This window comes from Canis aureus, chromosome 11 (assembly GCF_053574225.1).
Source record: "Canis aureus isolate CA01 chromosome 11, VMU_Caureus_v.1.0, whole genome shotgun sequence".
In the NCBI taxonomy this organism is placed as follows: Eukaryota; Metazoa; Chordata; class Mammalia; order Carnivora; family Canidae; genus Canis; species Canis aureus.
Window position 1 is genome coordinate 65379744 of NC_135621.1, and position 20127 is coordinate 65399870.

Consider the following 20127-nt stretch of genomic DNA (forward strand, 5'->3'; position numbering starts at 1 on the left):
CCCCAAATAAGTAGCAACTCGTAGCACTTTCCAATAGGATGTAACATTAATATCTCTGCCAGTAAAGAAGACCCAGAAATAAAACTAAACTTACTATTTTCAACTTTGCACAAGATCACAATTAAAATTCTAAGAAGGGATTTTTAAGGAGACATTAGGATTGAATAAAAGGTACAGCATAGGAACTATGTCAATGGTACCATAATAGTGCGATACGGTGACAGATGGCACCTGCACCTGTGGTGAGCACAACATAAGGTATAAAGTTGTTGAATCACTATGTTGTACACCTGAAACTAATGTAATATTGTGTATCAACTCTGCTCAAAGAAAAAAGACACTAAGATTATTTGTAAATTTTGATTCTCCTTATCATCTCAGATCCTTATTACCATAGGGCTTACTGACTATGGCAGATGGCAGTTTCCAAAGATGGCTGCAACAATATGTCCCACCCCACACGTTCTTCTATATGTGACATTGCTCCTTTCCCATCAAGAGATCACTATTTCTCTACCCCTTTGAACCTGGAAAGGCCCCATGACTGCTTTCACAATAGAATATAGTGGAATACGGTGGAATAAGTGGAAGTGATGTTGTGCCAGTTCTGGGCTTTGCCATTAATTGGCCTGGCAGTTTTGAATCCTGCCTCTTAGAAGCCAGCTGCTATGTAAGAAGTGTGATGACCCAGGATGATGACAAGAATCCCAAACCACACTAAAATACTCTTAGGGTGAAAGGCTACATAGGGACAGAAAGAAGCCAGGGAGCACTGAAGCTCTGGACATCAGAGCCAAGGAGCCACCTTGGACGTCCATCCCAGCAGAGCCTTCAGAGGACTTTGTGACTGTAACTACATGAGAGTCCCCAAGCAAGAACTTCCCAGTGGAGTCTTGTCAACCCACAAAACTATGAGTTAATGAAATTCTGTTTTGAGCCACTAAGTTCTGAAGTGGTGTGTTAAGCATCAATAGAAAGCTGGAACACAACCTATGGTGACCAAAGCAGAGTCTAAGGGCAACCCTTCTTTCCTAGCTTTGAATGGAGTAGCTCTGTATTCATCTATCTTACGTTTTGGGATTCTTCATAAGAAATTATTTAGAAAAGAGTGGCTCTGCCTCTTTAAAAAGTCTGACCATCACTGCCATGGGTGATTAAAAATTGGCTAAATACAGGTGGACTATCCTTGAGGACCATAAAAAACATCCGATCTTCCCTGATTTCAAAGGTATCTTTCTTTAGACACAGACGTACTTATGCCATTCTAGATGGATCTGTCTTTATATCTGATTTCCAAAGCGCTTGATAAAGGGTTCCGATGTCAGTTTCTAGCAGTCTTCACTATCGGGAAATTCTTTCTCAACAGAGACTCATAGACAATGGCCTGTGCCCTACTCCTGCCCTCGTTTGAGTTCAGGAAAAGGAGTTTGTGGCATCTCTCTCGGTGATCTGCACCATAGCTCTTAGGAGAGAGCAGAGATCACTTTCCTTGGTGCCATTATCCTGTGTTAAGTACAAGATGATGACGAAATGCATCTTCACAGGGGCATCCATTTTAAATAGAAATGGCTTCTTCATAAAACTTGCACATCCTATGGCCCTGAGCTTTGCTTAAAGCATATGAAGTACCCTTGCCAATCAAAACCATTTTTCCTTCAACACTGAGCAGAGTTATATGTAAAAAGATTTCCTGAAAGACTTTCAGCATGCTCAGCTAAGAGCAGTGTTTTGAGTCTTGCTGCACTAGTGTGCTGGTTCCTTTTATCATTCGGACCATCTGTGATGAAGTCTATTTTGTTAACTCAGAAAACCTCAATTTCTGTAAGACTTTAAGATGAGGCATTAACATATTTTTATGGATTGTGCTACCATTATGGTTTTGGAGACTTCTCATTTCTGTTATTAAAAAGAAAAACCCTGCCATCTAAGCTTCTCATAAGAAACTATTTTTACATTTATAATCTTTAAAGATGCTTATGAAAAGAAGTGCTTTGAACTCTTTCAGTAAGATTTAGCTCAGTCTAAAGCTTAACAACAATGTAATTTGAGTGAGGGTGTCTGATCCTACCTGTCAGAGATGCTGCAGAAAGATACATAAATCACAGCCAGAATCTCATCTGAAACCAGTTTAAAAATTCAAGCAGCTAAGAGTCGTTCCTGTGTGATCTGGTTTCTTAATACTACAGTATACCCTGAGTACTGGGATTTCAGAGCTGGAATGCACCTTGAAACTCACTTTATCAGGCTCCTTTGTGCTGCAGATGAGTAAACTGAGGCCATGCATCCTGACTCAGTGTTATCAGAGTGTACCTCCTCCAGCCAGCAGGGGCACCGGGAACTTGCTAGAATGCAAAACCCAGGCACCGCTGCAGACCCGTTGCGTTGGAATCTCCAGTTTGAAGGTCTCCGAGATCGTATGTGCTTCATGGACCCATTACTTTGAGAAACGCTGCCCCATACACACCACATTGTTTCCCAAGAGAAGGACAAGACTTTGGGATCAGATCGTTCCAGATTCAAAAATCCAGATTTTTCACTGACTTGTAAAGTAGCCTTAAGCAAGTCACTTAAGATGACTTTGCTCCTCCTATTCCTCGATAGTTCAGTGGGGATGATCATAACCCACACTGGAAGGTTCCCGTGGAACTTAAAGAACATTTGTGTAGTTCCTACTTGAGTGCCTGATAGTAGACCTTCGATAAATGGGAACTGCTGCTGCTACTCCCACTCCAACTCCTGCTCCCAGCACTACTACAGCTCTGCTCTGCTGATCTACTAATACTACTGTTGCTGCTACTGCTAATACTCTCCTGCTGCCACTGCTGCTACTCCGACCACTGCCGCTGCTCCTGCTCCTGCTACTCCTGCCGCTGCTGCTACTCCACCACCAGCAGCACCATGGTTATTAGTATCTGCAAGAGGAAAAGTAACCAGTCCTATACTGCGAAGTGACCAGAGTGAAACTGGGGCTCAGGTCTCCCGACTGTTCCTCCAGGGCAGCTTTCGCTGGACCTAATCATTTCCCTTCTCTTTGAAGTACAGCTGAACAATGCCAGAGCCAACATTCTTATTTAAGACACTTCAGTTTTTGGAGTAGGATATAGAAAAAGGAGACTGCTTTTTAAAGATTTCCCTTTAAACTTCCTCAAACAATAAAGTCAGTTTGCTCAAATCTGTGTCCTCCCAAAGCGTCACAGCCTCCACTCAGTCTGAAACACTTCTAGGTGGCAGCTTCTGTTTCTTTCACCTGTAGAACGCTGCCTTTCTCTAATTTTGCTTCTGGCCCCAAAAAACCTTTCCATAGAAAAGTATACTTGATCTGATAGTACATGTATGTTCCTAGAAAACAGGAGCTGTGTTGAACTGCAGGGTGACCTTAATTTCTTAAATGAATTTTGTGTATTTCTGTCCTCGTCCTTTCAGTATTCAGTCCTACACTCAAGATATGTAACCCTACTCTGAACAGTTGTAAAAAAAGAAAAAACTTTCAAAGTATGAAAATAAGATCCTGCCATTTTGTAAACTGAATTAGGCATTGATTTCTTTCCTTGAGGTCCCAGAATGACTTCTGGTCCCTGTACTGAGAACTGAAGGCACATGACCTAATTTGAGCACATTGGTTAACATACTGTAACCCCTTAGCCTCAGATATATTGGATTCCAAAAAGTTATAAATCCCCTGGCTGGTGAAATAATATATTTATGTGAAAAACATCCAAATATCCCAACAAGATCTAAAAAAACACTCAGCAACTATAGATACCTGACAGATATTCCTCTCTCATTTTGCTAAGAAAGTGTAAACAGAACAGGATTGTACTTAGGACCAGTTTCAGGTTTGGTCCCACTGCAGGAGATAGAGCAATGCCACAATTTATAAGGAATTGCATGGCCTAAGATGGATGGACACCATGAAAGTTGTGCATCTGAACCCATGAGGAGGCTTATGAATCCCAGGGGAAGAGTTCTAGGGTGAAGTGGAAACCCTTAACAAGCCGTGGTAGGAATGATACATCTCATTAATATCCAAAATATATAAGCAACTCACAACAACAAAACAACTCAATTAAAAAATAGGGAAGGACCAGAATAGATATTTTCCCAAAGAACACATACAGAAAACCAACGGCACAAGAAAAAATGCTCAACATCACTAATCATCAGGGAAATGCAAATCAAAACCACAGGGAGATATCACCTCACACTGTTAGAATGGCTAGTATCAAAAAGACAAGAGATAAGTGCTAGCAAGGAGATGAAGAAAAGGGAATCCTTGTGCACTGCTGGTGGGAATATAAATTGGTTCTGTCACTGTGGAAAGCAGAATAGAGACTGCTTAAAAATGAAAAATAGAACTACCATATGATCCAGCAATCCTACTTCTGGGTATATAGCCAAAGGAAGTGAAAACAAGTTATCAAAAAGATATCTGCACTCCCACGATCATTGCAGCATTATTCACAATAGCCAAGGTAATGGAAACAACCTATGTGTCTCTTGACAGATGAATGAATATGAAAATATGGTGTGTGTGTGTGTGTGTGTGTATATATATATATATATAATATTCCATATATATTATATATATAATACAATGTTATATTATTGTTACATTATATAATATAATGTAATATTCAGCCATTAAAAAGCCATTAAAAAGAAAAAATATCATGTTATTTGAGACAACATGGATGAATCTGGAGGACATTATACTAAATGAAATAAGCCAGACATGGAAAGGTGAGTATTGCATGATCTTACATATATGTGGAATCTAAAAAAAAAAAAAAGTTCAACACATAGTAACAGAGAGTAAAATGGGGATGGGGATAGAGGGAGATATTGATCAAAGCTATAAATATAAACTTCCCTTATAAGATGAGTATGTTATGGAGACCTAATATATAGCATGGTGACTATTGTCAATAATAGTGTATTGTATACTTGAAATTTGCTAAGAGAGTAGGTCTCAAGTGTTCCGACCACACACACTAAAAAAGTAACTATGGGAGGTGATAGGTATGTTAGTTTGATTATGGTATCATTTCACTATATATATGTACCTAATATCACTTTATACTTTATATAGTTTTTATATAGTTTTTACTCATCAAAAATAAAATTTTTATTTTTATTTTTTATTTATTTATTTATTTTTAAATAAAATTTTTAAAAAATGAAGTGAAATGATGTACTTCATCCTCTTATGGAGGTGAAAAAGCACTGGGTTTTTCATCTCCGTGAGGTGGGGAAAAAGCAGGACTTGGCTGCTACTAGAACAAGTGGGTGCAGTAATAGGTTTCCAGTTTGAGGGCCGTGTCTCATGCTTGCTCAGTTTAGCAAGCACTGTACTTTGCACTTTTAACAAAACTTAAGCATTCGTAGGCATCCAAATGAATCAGAAGATCCAGTATATATTTTTCAAAGCACTCCCCTCTGCATGCGCGTCCTTGCACGCACACACACAAAGTGGCTAAATTCATAAACAAGCTGCTTTATCAGGGTCAGAGAACCTTAGCATGGATCCAAGTGAGTTAAAAGCCATGGATATAAATAAGAAGTCAAACATTTCCTGAGTGGGGACCTAAGTCCACAAATACACTGTGCTGTCCCAAATTCCAAAGGCAGTATTTCCCAGAGTCTTAAAAGAGGTCCTTTTAAATTTTAAAAAATTTATCTATTTGTTTATTTATTTTCTAAGTACTTGTACATTAACTAAATACAGCTCCAAGTACTTTAGAAATGCTAATGCACTTAATAACGTAAACATTCTTTGCCAGGTAGGTACTCCTCATATCCTCCTTTTACAGATGAGGGAATAGAGTCACAGAGAGTTTAAGTAACTTGCTTGAGGTTAAACAGCAAATAAATGGCAGGATAGGAACTCGGGCAGTTTAACTCTACAGTCTATGCTATTCACTTATTGTGTTACATTATGAGGTTCTATGTCGCAATTTCCTTTATAACTAGCTGGTAGATAAATTTGTTAGCTTGTAGTACTAACAAAATCAAGATGGTGAGTTCAGTACTTGAATGTGCCAATTATTGAGACTCTGCCTATAGCAATAGATAATCTGTAGTTGTTTGTTTGCTTTTAAGTGGGCTCCACGTGGGGCTTGAACTCACACCCTGAGATGAACCTGATCCGAAATCAAGAGTCGGATGCTCAATTGACTGAACCACCCAGGCATTCCTGTAGTTTGTATCTTTAATTTCAAAGTCCTCAACTATTTTTTTTAAGATTTTATTTATTTATTCATGAGAGACAGAGAGAGAGAGAGAGAGAGGCAGAGACACAGGCAGAGGGAGCAGCAGGCTCCATACAAGGAGCCCGACGTGGGCCTCAATCCAGGTCTTTAGGATCACACCCTGGGCAGAAGGCAGGCGCTAAACCGCTGGGCCACCCGGGCTGCCCCAAAGTCTTCAATTAATTATTAGCTAACTTTTTCAACTCACAAGACCTTTTAGGGCCACATGTTCTTATATGGTACAAGTATAAAAAGGAAGCTAAGCATTATTTCTAGAACATCCTAAGGTTGCAATACAAGGGACCAGGTATAAATGCCCAGAGCTTACCAGAGATTTGTAAGAGAGAATTTAAAATGAGACTAAAAATAAGTTCTCTGCCTGTTGAACACCTCAGTGCTTTCCTTCCCTGCTGCTCTTTGCATGAGAATCTGCCCCACAGGTCAGGGTTTATTATAGGTTGGAAAAGTTTCCAATAGCCAGCCACAAACTCGGGAATCAAAATCTCCCAACACACATAAAAAACAAAAAACTTCCTTAATCTGTAGCCAGAAGTGCTTCTGGGCCTTGGAACTGCCCCATTGTGCCTCGGCCACTCCAGCACAGACAGCCGGAGGGTTGCCATGGAGGCAGGGACCCAACTGTGTGGGCCGGTTTCAATACCCAGCAGCTGCTCACTTCAGAAAAGCAGGATGACAGCCCAGTTCTGAATGAGCATTTTTCTCTGGGTTTCGACCTGACCTGCATATTGTTTTCTCATTGAATTTCCTTTTATTTATTTTTAAATATCAACTTTCCTTGAACTTTCCCTCTCGTTCGTGTTGCATTTGGCAGGACTACAGCATTTCTCTTTCCTTCTGTAGAAAATGTGAAGTTGTTTTTTTTTTTTTCCTTTAACAGTTCCTGAGGTTTTCCCTGTGCCTTCTTTATCTTCCCCACCCACGCAGCCACCCACCCACGCGCGCACACACACATACACACACCCCTTTGCCTCATTATGTGAAGACCCAGCACAAACCCACTGAGTTTCATTACTTCAAGAAGTATGAAGCCCAGATAACCCCCCCAAACTCTCCCTGATTCACCCAACATCAGACTCATTTCATACGTCCTGTGCAAGTTTGGAGGTGAAACAGAAAAATGACCCTTTACTCACATTATTCTGGCCACGATCAGACAATCTATGTTTTAATCCTAAACATATACTTAATACACAGTTGATGAACAATGGTTTTTCTTCCGCTTTGTTTACATGTTGGCAAAATGCAAAGAATATAAAAATTTAAAGACTCCTGATATGATATCTGACTCCCTTCTCATGGGGATTATAGAAAACCTGCTCTTGATGCAAGACAAGAGCTGCACTATATCTAAGATGGATTTTGCCCCCTTCAGCTCTTGAGGGGTTTGGAATAACTTGGAAGTGAAGTTTGTGCTGCTGTTGAGCTCTTTTTTTTTTTTTTTTTTTATGAACTTGAAGCAATTTGTTTACAAGTTTGTTGTTACTAAAGACTGTCAGAGAAAAATGTTTGTGGACATAGTATCCAAAAGGCTGCCAGCACCCAGAACTTGCTTGGTATTCAAAGGAGAGCTCATCCAACATTATCCTGCACACTGTATAATTACTTGCATGTTGAGAGCCAAAAAAGGGAATGCAATCCTGTGAATGTGTATTTATACTGAAGATTTTGAGAAGCAAAACAATTCAGCAAGCATTCTTCATCTCCAGCATCTGGGAATAATTAATTTGCTTGGGATGGTTTATAGCATGAAGTTGATAAAGTTGTCTGAAGCTTTGAGGCCATTTGCCTTATTTAAAACTTTCTGCTTTAGGGTTTTACATTGTGGCTAATTTTAGTAAATCTTTTTATTTTTAATCCTAAAATGCTGTGACAGGGAAGAACCTTCTGCTTATGGTTTCTTGATCATTTTCTTTTTTGGTCTTATTCCCACTGTGCTCAGGAAGCTGGCGCTCACACACCTCCCGCTCCCTTCTTCCTCCCTGTGTGATGCTGCAAGGAACTCTCAAAAGTGAGGCCCTGGAAAAGGTAGTTGAGTTTTTACATATTGTTTTCAGTAAACACTTATTGGAGCTCTGAAGAGTCCCTCTGGAGCTCCATTTTACAAATTTTAGGCTGGGACACTGGAGATTGTCAAGAGAGACTCTCCATCCATTACTTTATGGAAAGTATTGTGACAAGTTCTAATGGTTTATATTAGGTGCTACATTCCTTTAATTGTGACTTTTAGGAAGAAAGCACAGTCTATACAGTTGACCCTTGAGCAGCACCAGGGTTGGAGTGCCAACCCTCCGTGCAGTCAAAAATCCATGTGTAACTTTTGACTCTCCAAAAACTTAACTACAAATAGCCTACTGTTAACCAGAAGCCTTACTGATAACATGGACAGTTGATTAATACATATTTTGTATGTTATATATATATATACACACACACATATATAACACATACATGTATACATATATATAATACATACTGTATTCTTACAATAAAGAGAAAAGAGAGTGTTATTAAATCATGAGGAAAAGAAAATGCATTTACAGTACCATACTATTAAAAATCCACATACAATATAAAAAAAAATAAAATAAATAAAAATCCACATACAAGTGGACCTGTGTGGTTCAAACCCATTGTCGTTCAAGGGCTGACTGTACATACAATGTCTTCTCTATCCAACCTAGCCTTCCGATGTGTTGCAGGGAGCTTATCAGTCCCCGGGGAGTCTCCTTCGATTCCTCACTAGGGCATACTAGAATGAAACACAACTGTTACTCTGACCTTAGTTTAATTTGGGATTTCAGAATAAGAGCAAATGTCTTATTTTTGTTGGCTGAGTGTTCCAAGTGTTTAACAGTGTTAAAAGTTTTCTATGGCACTTTTGAAAGCTCAAATTTCACAACATCCAGCTCTTTTCTTTTGAATCCTGCTGAGAAACAAACTAAGGAAGTCCTTAAATATAGCCAGGCTTTCACCCCCACCTCTCTCTTTTCTCAGAATTTATCTCCACACTTTGACAACTGTTTGAAATTGCTTGTGGCCTATATTTCAGATCTCTTTGGACTAAATATATGTCGTTGTCCTTCACAGTCAAAAATAACTTCTAGAAAGATTTCTGTTTATGGGGGTTGTACTCACAAAGAGTAACCAGCCTGAGCTTCAGTCCTCAGGTTGGCACACTCACTGCCCTAGAACCAGATGATGCTCACTCAGAGAGCTACTTTTGCTTTTCTGTCTCTACACTCCCACTCTGTACAGTGTGACACTTTCCTGTTCCCTCCTGAAGGCTCAGAAGCAGGGACTGGATCTTACATCAGTCACTTAGGTACTCTCATGGGACCACTCTCAAAAGCCAGTGCATGGTCCAGTGACTGGACTGGTACTGGCTAGTCATGAGTTTTCTCAGATCTGTTTTCTGATACAAAAAAAAAAAAGTAAGTTCCATGAATATAGAGAACTTCCCTTTCATGTTTACCACTGTACTTCATCATGTAGAAAAATTCCTGGTGCGTATCTTAATAAATATTTGACCAATAAGTAAACAAAAGGGTAAGTAGATGTGCGGGATGGCGTGAGATTTTCCTGAAGCTGAATTTATTCATTTTTCAGAACTCCTAATAGTATGTTCTTATTTTTCCCTTTATAATGCATTTATTTTATAAAAATTATTAAATAAGGTAAAAACATTATTAGGGAGATTTTAGGCCAAAGGGAAATATCATGCAACATGATATTGGTTCCCCAAATTCTTGCACTCATCCATAAAACTCAGAATGTGGAAATCACAGCCCCAAAGCATGTTCTCTCTTGCTGTTGCCTTGTCTCTCATGTTACTATCCTTTTCTTCATAAGAGTTGCCTCAGAAGGGGTAACAAAAGGTTAATTTATATGAGCCAAGGTAAAAAACATAATGTGGATTCTGAATCCCCATGTAGCTGAGCATCCACTTAGTGCCAGCCCCTGTCCTGTGCACACTCACACACTATCCTGCCTCAGTTCTGAGATACTAATTATTACTTCCCTTTTACAGAGGTAGTGACAAGTAAGCTCAATTTTGGGTGGCTACCTCCTCCCCCAACACAAGGAAGATCTAGAGGGGTGAGGAGGTCTGAAAGAGGTTAATGGAAGATGTGGGATGAAACGATGCTTTGCCAATCAGTGGTGATTTGGTTGGGAAGAGAATGACATTGTGATAAGAAGGAAAGGTGAGCACACTGTGGTTTGGAACAGAGTCCAGACTGACCTAAATGGAAAGCAAGCAGCAGATACGAAGGCTGTGGATGCACCGATTGCCAACTCCATCATTTTGCAAGCACGAAGCTTCAAAACTTGGTATGTTCTGAAGCTTGCTGGCTTCTTGGGTTTCTATTCAGCCAGTCAATGCCCTGAAAGACACATTTGTCTCTGAATTTGTTTACTTGACTATTTTTGGCTTCACCTAATGTTGCTTGGGAAGATGATTGTGCTCTTAACTGCTGGTCATGTTTTCCTATTAAATTTCCTTTCCTATTAGATTCTCTTCAGACCTTAGTATACAAGCTCATAAGTCTCTAAGCATAATCAGTCAATAGCCCTGCAGCCAAGTGTGCGCTGCATTCCAAGTTTGTGTAAGAGCTCAGACTATTGGCCCCATTACTGTATCTGTAAGCTCAGTGTAAAAATTGTGTGACATTAATCTTATAAGGGGCTTACTTTTCCCAGTGGCGAGAGCCTATGGACCTAAGGATATGTGCACCATTGTTAACTCTGAATCATCTCATTTGCAGAGTGAAAAGCTGATAAACTTGACGATGTGTGTATATGTGAAGTACCTCGTTTAACGACAGGTGGTAAGTGTTCAATAAATTGTTACTACAGTGGATTCTCATTATTTACGGGTTCTATATATATGAATTTGCTTACATCCTAAAATTTATGTTTAACCCCAAATCAATACCCATGGCACTTTCATGTTCATTCATAGACCTGCGCAGAGCACTGAAAAATTTGAGTCACCTGATATACACATGCCTAGCTGAAGTTGAACAAAGTAACACCATTTTTGCTTTAGTTCCCATACTATAAACAAATGTCCTTTTTTCTAATCTATTTGGTGCCACATTTTCCACATTTTTGTGCTTTTCACTGGTGATCTTGTTATTTAAAATGATTCCTAAGTGCAGTGCTGAGATGCTTTCCAGGCTTCCTGAACACAAGAAGCACCTTTTAAAGAGCTATATGTGTTAGATAAGCTTGATTAAGACATAAGTTAGAGGGGCGCCTGGGTGGCTCAGTCGGTTAAGTGGCTTCCTTCTGCTTAGGTCACGATCCCAGAGTCCTGGGCTTGATCCCCTGAGCCCTGCTTCTGGTTCCCTGCTCAATGGGGAGCCTGCTTCTTCCTCTCTCCCTTCCCCTGCTTGTGCTCTCTCTCTCTGTATCAAATAAATAAATCTTAAAATAAAAAAAGACTAAGTTACAATGTTGTTGGCCAAGAGTTCAATGTTAATAAATACATAATATATATTAAATGAGGAAATAATGTGTCTTTAAACAGGAACATACTAAAGTTATGCATTAATAAGTTGATGAAATGGTGACAGATCTTGAGAGGGAAAGAGAATTATTTCCGCCATGGCCATTTTTAATACTATATATATATATATATATGTATATATATATATATATACACACAAATATACATAAATACATGGGAACTAGGTATATGTCTATACACATATATATGTACATTTCTATTAATCCTAGTAAAGGAAAAAAGACAGTACTTGGCAAGAAACTATGAAATATATTCAGTGATTGTATAGTGCTATTAATGTTTGACTTTAAATTGATATGCATATTATAAAGTATTGACATATTAAAAATTTAAAAAAGAAACTGTGACCACAGGCTCACAGGTACCTAACCCTGCATTCTCTCTAGGAACAATGGTTTCATATTTGCAAATCAGTGTTCCCAGCAACTTGGCACCGCGAATAGTGATAATCTACTGCATTTATTGTTGTAGTTATTCAAGAGAGCCAAACTCTGTGGTTGCTGCCTAAGTCCAATCTATTAAGAGTATCAGTGATTTTGTTAAGTTAAATCAGAGTCCATCATCTTTCCTCTGCTTCTACCTTATCCAGATTCTCAAAGTGGTGTCTCTTCATGGTCCCCATTCAATGCAATATCCTTTCAGTTCCTGAACTGATCTCATCTAGGTTAATAATCCCTGATTCATTTGTTAAGCTTGGTATGACCTCCATCCCCTACTCTTGCCGGACCTGGATACCTACTAGAGTGATTGACTTCTCAGGTTGATCCCTCAAGTCTACTTCACAAGCCATCATCCTGGAATTCTGTGCCCAAGGATGAGGCCTGAGTGTCTATATCACCACTGAATCTCATTACCTCCACATTTCCTACAAATAAGGATCTACCATGTGACAGATACCCACCCAGTTAAGCCTTTATTCTCACAAGGGAGAGAGAGCTATAAAGAGATGTAATATAATGTAGTCAATGAGGTGTAGATGACACTGTGGGAGTGTGGTAGGGAGATAGTAAATTCAGGAAGGTAATATCACTTTGCAGAAAACTGATATTAGACCCTAGTCTTGAAGAATAAGGAATAGCCAGGCAAAGAAGAAGATGAAGGCTGCATAAAGATGTTTTGGATTGGGGCTCCTGGATGGCCTAGTCAGTTAAGTGTCCAACTCTTGATCTCGGTTCAGGTCTTGATCTCAGAATTATGAGTTCAAGCCCTACATTGGGCTCCAGTTTTTAAGTGGAGCCTATTTCTAAATAAATGTTTTGGATTAATGGAACAGCATAAGTGAAGGCAAAGAGGCATGATAAAGCATGGATTATTCTGAAAATAACAGACACTTAAGTTTAACTGGGTATAAAGTGCAAAAGAAGAGACATGGGGGATGAGGCTGCCTACGGAGATCTGTCCTATCAGCAGCCTATTCATTGTGTCAGTCTTGGGGAGCCAATAAAACAGTGTAGCTCAAATACATGGCTGAATTTGAGTTATACAAAGACCACTCTGATGCCTATTTGGAGAATGGGTCTGAGGGATGTCAACCTGGAGACTGGAAGACATTTTTTTAAGTTTCTAATAGTTCTGGTGGGAAAGAGTAAGGTCCTGAATGAGAGCAAAGGGACCGAAAGGAAAATATGATAGATCACGCTACGGTAACAAATGACCCCCCATCCATTTCAGTGGCTCATCATGGAAGTGTATTTCTCAATTATGCAGTTGGCTGGGCTTCTTTGACTTGGTGACACTACCATCTCAACACAAAACCTCTGCATTCAACACAACAGGAAAAAAGGAATGTTTCAGGTAAAGAGAGCTAAGAAATTTTTTTTTTACTACCTTAGCCCAGAAATAAGATATGAATTTGTATTCATGTTTCATTGGCCCACACTAGTCATATGGCTGTAGTTAACTGGAAGTGGGATGGGAAGTATCATCTCTTATATGCCCAGAAAGAAAAGGAGAATTGGATATTGGTGAACACTGATGATGTTTACCACAGTCAAGGTCATGGTGGAATAGAGAAGGGATAGCCACTGTCATGAAATATGCACTGAGCTAGGGATGCAGATGGAGTGGTGAAAGAAGTTTATTATAAACTTCAGGCTTTTAGCTTGGGAAAATAGAGGCTGATGGTGCCAGCCAGTGAGACAGGGAAGGATGAAGCAGCACCATATTTGAGAGTAAAATAATGGTTTGGGGGATACATGAAACATCCTAAGGTAAGCATTGTATCCAGAGTGGGGTAAAAGGTAATGTAGGGCAAAGCTGAAGGCAGTTACAGTGTTTGAATAGTAACTGAATCATGGTCATGATTGGAAGGCAAAGCAGACAAATCACCAAGAAGAAGGTATTTTGGGGAAAAATATAGATTAGTGCTCCAGGCTGCTTTCAGCAACAGGCACATATTTATTTGCCGGATGCTTTGAAATGTGTATGTTAAAGATGTCATTAAATGCCTGACTGTGCTCTGAACCTTAGCTAGCGAGTGAGGTCCTGGTTTTCCATCTCTCTGTAACCACCTAACGTCCCTGGGCCTGGTTCCTGTTCCCATTAATGAGCCTTCTGTAGCCTGGCCACATGTAGGCAGCCCTGCTTCACCCCTGTCTAATCATACCATGGAATAGCTCTTATCTGGCACCAAGGCCATAACCCTAACAGAGCTTGCTACATCATTTAGACCCTGCTTCGGACACTTACCCCAGGTTAAACTCTCGTGTTAGACAGTTCCTCCAAACCCCATCATGAGTCCCTTACAGAGGCCATTGCCTGACTCTTGCTCATCAGCCTTCCTGCCAACTCAGAAGACTGTGGTCCAGCTTGCCGCAGGCCATATCCTTAGGAATTTAAGAAGGTCAGTAAAAGCAATGGTTTTGTATGTTTTCCCCAGAAAATATTTACAACCAGTAAAGGATGCAATTTCTCTGAGATTCTAGAGTGAGAGGTGAAAGGCATTATATAGGAACCAGCCTGGAAGCAATAAGACAATTGGTGGAGAGGTAAGCTTGCTCCTAGCTGGACATAGGACTCCATGTCCAAAGTCCATAGCTGCTATTACAGGGGACCGAGTGTAAGGAAGAAAGAATTATCAGAAAGCTCATAGCAACTTCAGGAAATAGGTCAACTACCATCCTCATGCCCCCTGTACCTGGACCAGATGAAAAATCTATGATCAAGCCTATAGGAAGACACAACAGATCCACTGTGACTGTAGGAAATAAGACTTGGAGTCCAGGAAAGTGGAGCAGGACCATGGCTTCAGGAACACCAAGTGTCAGAGTTAGGTTGCAGAATCACATTGTTTTAAGAGTTCTGGTCTAAACCAAGCAAGAACGAGGATGGATAGTCTTACCTCCTTCCCTCTGCCCCCAGGAGAAGAAAGGCTGGTAAAGTAGCAGGTGAGGAGAACCTTGATCAGGGCATGGGGCAAGGCAGGCCTTCTCCAACACAGGTTAAACCATGAGACCCAAGCATAAGGGGATCAAGTAGGCATTCTGGCTGCGACAGGGGCCCCTCACGACAGCTCTACTTGACAGAAGCCTGAAGCCTTGGAGCCTCTCTATGACCTCTAACAACAGCTTCTTCCAGGCTCCCATTGGAACCTGGGGGAGCAGCTATGCCGGTTCAGTAGAGTCAGTATGCTTGGGAAGGTTGGAGGGAGGTAACCTGCTGTGACTGGAAGTTCACTGAAAAGACCGAGCTAGGGATGCTTGTAGACAGCAGCCAAGAGGAGACTCAGGGATAACTGTCAAAGCTGACACTCTATTACTTGTTCCAAAAGGTGACCATATTGGAGCGCCTGGGTGTCTTAGTTAAGTGTCTGCCTTCCACTCAGGTACGGGGATGGAGCCCAATATCGGGCTCTCTGCTCAGCAGGAAGTCGGCTTCTCTCTCTCCCTCTACTCCTCCCCCCACCCTTGCTCATGCACACACACTCTCTCTCACAAATAAATAAAGTGAAATAAAAGATGACTATATTTACAAATCAACTCTGGAGTGCTCAAGTTCACACTATTGCTTAATGCAATTAAAAAGAAGTAACACTCCAGGATTTTTTCTCTTGTTTATCCCTCTTGGAATTTATCTGTTAAAGAAATGATCCGGATTTCACTGATTGCATTTGTATGCTATTGTTTCAAGCATGCCTCTTGTAAGTTGTAATTATAAAGTGACACTTGGTTCTAGATACTTGAACAAATTCAGAGTTGATACTGAGGGAAAAAGTTACTCCATAGGTGGTTTTCCTCAGGAGGCAAATGGGTTTCTTTCCCCCAATTTTATCAAGATACAGTTAGCAAATAAAATTGTTTTGTAGTATAAAAAAGTTATTGGAACCAATACAAAAAAGAAGTAACAAATATGAAAATACATTATGTACTGTAACACGGAATAAATGCAGGATATTGAAACTGTTTAAAAGCTAGTTGTGTAGGTGGCTCAGTAGGTGGCTCAGTCGGTTAAGCGCTTGACTCTTGCAATTTCCACTCAGGTCATGATCTCCCAGTCGTAGTGCTGAGACCCATGTCAAGTCCTGCTCTGCCCTGAGCTGAGTGCAGAGTCTGCTTGTCCCTCTCCAACTGCTTCTCCCTGCCAACCCCGTATGCATGCTCTCTTTCTAATAAATAAATAAATAAATAAATAAATAAATAAATAAATAAATAAAAAATAAATAAATAAAGCTAGTCATGTAAAAATAGGCTTTGTACCCCCAATTCACGGAGTAGTGCTATGCTAAGTGTTTTATATACATTGTTTTATTCAGTCCCCCCCACAACTATAAGAGGTAGGTCTACTGTTATTATTTGCATCTTATAGATGAGGAAACCCAAGCTCACAGAGTATCTGCTTCAGGTCATGCAGCTAAGTGGTAAGCAGCGGAGCCTGTGGTCAAGCCTATATCCGTGTTGACTCCAAAGGCAGTACTTCCTCCAAGCTGAGAACGCTGCTGTGTCTTTGTTTCACGTGTCCAGCTGGGCTCTCCTCACTCACTGTCTGCAGCACCAGCTCTGGTCCCTACTGTCGGCCCCAGAGCAGCCTCTGGGGATCTTGAGCAAGGCCTGGTTCTGGAGGAGGGCTCCGTCCCCCGCAACAAGACCATGATGGCCAAGCTCTGGGCCTTATTGGGCAGCACTCACATTCCTGCTAAGCGCCCCAAGTAGGACAGATTCCTGACTGGGTGGAGAGAAGAATTCCTCGCATTCTTCAGCCGCTGTCCTCTATCCTCGAAGGAGCTCCTAATCTCAAGTGGGATGGGGTGGGGGGGATCCTTCATTTCTAATGTTTGGAATTACTCTGAATTAAGTCCTGTTGTCCAAACCAGGAGAAGGGGGGGGGACAAAGGGGTGGAGGGAGATTCAGGACCATTGAGACATGTACTTTTCCTTAGAACATGTTTCAGGATTGTTGAATCAGGAACTCACACTCTCTCAAGTCTCTAGGGCCTGTGAGGTCCTTGCATTTGACCTTCATGGTTGCCAGACGGTCTATATTGTTTGTCATTCTTATACATCATAGCATCCTAATATTAGTTATACTTTGAAAATAGAGCAGTCCAGATGTTTGCATGAATGTTATCTCTCTGCAATAATAACACCTACTTCTTTTATAAATAAATTTGTTTACTATGCTTTGCTACTTCTATGATCTCATTTGATCTTCATAAGAAATCTGTGAGGTTGGTATTATTTCCATTTCACAGAAGAGACATCTAATCTGGGAAGTGAGGTAACTTGCCTGCTGTCAAACAGCTGCCAAGGCAGAGGTGGCCTGTGACCAAATTTCCTGACTTCCCTCTACCACGTTTCACTCAAGGTCTCCCATTATGTCATCACAGATGCTACAAGGTGGTAACTGGGAGTCTTCCCAGTTAGTGGGTAACATCTGATTCTCCTTCCCAGAGACAGACTCCAGTGAGAGACTGGGGGTTTAGGGGCCCAGGGGGGGCTGGCTAGGGCCCAGGGACAGAATGTCCTTGTAGCTGTAGAGTATGAAACAAGAAAGTGATCCAGCATCTTGAGAAGCTGAGTCAAAAAGCCAAGCCAACCATCTAAGCTGTGATTTTCAAGGTATGGACTCTAGCCAACTGGTAGGCTACATGCAACTTCCTGATGTTCCACAAACTGATCCCCAAATGTAAGTCTTTTCTTTGGATCTTACTAGCAAATGGCCCTTGATGCCCTACATTTGCAGTGTGTGTCTGTGTGTGTGTGTTTGTCTAAAAGCTACTTACTAATAACTGCTGAATTGTCAAGAGTTGGTAGTATTTGATATTCATAAATAAAAATTTAGTATATAACTAGAGTTTACTGAGGGCTAAACTAAATATTCACCTTGCTGCCAGAAAACACCCTGCAATATTTGCAAACTCCCACTATAAACATACATGGGTAAATTGTTGAAGTATCCTCAGTTTTGGGGAAGATTGTTTTGTTAGCAGTATCAGTGCTCTATTGAGTTGCTTATTCTTTCCTGTGGTTTCTATCCCTGCTTTTTAATTATAAATGACCCTTCTTCACCTTCATCATCATCTATTTTGTTTGAGGTGTACTATTTTATTAACTCTGTGTTAGGATAGTGATATCTACACAGATCAACGTGATTTATGACCTATAAGTTCCTATAACAAAACATTAACACAAATATGGATTGCAGTATGCATAGAAGCCATCCATACCAATACTGCTAAAGCAGATATTTACATCATCTGAATAAAATGTGTTTGCACAGTGACAGTTTGTTGCTATCAGATAAATCTTTGAAAGGTAGGAAAGACTGGAGTGTGTGAGTCTTGGAGCCTTTTACCTCATGTAGGTGGAACTCAGTTCAAAAAGTTTGAGAATCACTGAGTGGCAAAGGAGAACTTGGGTTCATTATAGTGAGATGGGAAGGACTACAGAGAACAGAAGAGAGTGAACATTTGAAGGAAGCCTGGGAGGCAGAAATTGGAGAGATTTCTAGCTCTGAAGAAATTATGCCTACAGTGTCTCTTCAGATGTCTGTGGCCCAGCATAGATGTGGAAGGAACAGTTAAAAATGAACTTGTCCCCAGGGTGCGCTATAGGGTAGTTTGGCTTGGGCACTGTGCCAACATGCCCTGCCAGAGCAGGTAGGGGCTGAAATCCAGCTGTCCTTCACTGACTGTGATCTCTAGTGCCAACGAAGAGAAAGTTTTCTGTAATTTGCCTCTACAGAATGCCTTTTAGTAAACGACTTAGAAGTACCCTATGGGGCACCTGGGTGGCTCAGTTGGTTAGGTATCTGCCTTCGGCTCAGGTCGTGATCCCAGGTCCTGGGATCGAGCCCTAAGTCAGGCTCCCTGTTCAGTGGGGAGTCTGCTTCTTACTCTGCCTCTACTCCTCCCCCCTGCTCATGCTCTCTCTCTCTCTCTCTCAAATAAATAAATAAATAAATAAATAAATAAATAAAATCTTTAAAAATAAATAAATAAAAATAAAAGTGTCCCTACGTGCAAATTTTGACCCTTGAGATAAGGAAGTCCTGGGAAACTCTTTTTTTCATGGATACACCGAAGGTGGCCACTTTTGCTTCCAACCAGAGAGGATGGCTGAGTAAGCTAAGGATATTGAACAGGCATTCAAGTTAGGCTTGAAACTTAGAGTCCAATAATGTGCTTACATTTTGGCAAAGTCAGAACATGGGAAGAAAAGAGAGCCTAGATACAAAAGAAGGTCTTTCTTCAGTTTCTTGAAATGCCACCAAGAAAAACCTTCCAATACTGTAAGAAAGCCATCTAGAAGGAAGAACCCATGGAGAGATGTCTTCTTACCCTGAGAATCTTTGGGTTTGAATTCAGGCAAAAGGAAATCATCTGGTTATAATTAAAAATTGCAAGTTCCTTAAATGACGCAGGTCGAAATACGGCTACCCTCTTCAAAAAGCAGTTCTAAATCTAACCTGATGTATAATTTCATGAATACTTTATTATGAGCTTTACACCACTGTTAATCATTGTGTGTGTCCCATTTCATAAAGTGATAATAGTCTTCAAGTAAACCTTAGTGAATAGTAAGATATCATTAAAGGTAAGGATGTAAAATAATATTTAGTTTGGCTCCTGAAAGTTATTCATCTTGATTTCTTACCTGGTAACTATTGAGAGACATGAGCTGACATTGGCTGCTATTTCATGAACACATTTTGGTGACTGAGTTGCCCTATTCCTTTCAGAATTCACATTTCAAAAATGCCAATGGTAGGGTCAATGGTTACCTTTATTTGATTTATCCTGGTAACTGAGTGACCATTTTGTATGAATAAAGCTGAGGGTTCGCCCATGTCTGTAGTACACTAGCTACAGACAGTCCTGTGATCCCACAGGAC

The 20127-nt window shown here is 40.5% G+C and overlaps 1 protein-coding gene and 1 long non-coding RNA gene across 12 annotated transcripts in view; both read left to right on the forward strand.

Moving 5' to 3' along the window:
• The window catches only part of LOC144324249 (uncharacterized), a 113817-nt gene extending 100224 nt beyond the window's left edge, over window positions 1-13593 (forward strand). The window contains exons 6-8 of one of the 2 annotated variants that reach the window (XR_013389775.1): window positions 8209-8294; window positions 11033-11095; window positions 13471-13593. This is a non-coding gene — a long non-coding RNA (uncharacterized LOC144324249). The remainder of the gene's footprint in view (window positions 1-8208; window positions 8295-11032; window positions 11096-13470) is intronic. The other variant, XR_013389776.1, reaches the window with a different exon arrangement.
• Window positions 13594-17641: 4048 nt separating this feature from the next.
• EHBP1 (EH domain binding protein 1) overlaps window positions 17642-20127 on the forward strand; it is a 345845-nt gene continuing 343359 nt past the window's right edge. For 4 of the 10 annotated variants that reach the window (XM_077915580.1, XM_077915587.1, XM_077915585.1 and 1 more), the window contains exon 1: window positions 17644-17919. The gene's annotated coding sequence lies outside the window, so the exon portion shown is untranslated. Of the gene's footprint in view, window positions 17920-20127 lie in introns of all 10 variants that reach the window. The other 6 variants (XM_077915588.1, XM_077915592.1, XM_077915584.1 and 3 more) reach the window with 4 other exon arrangements.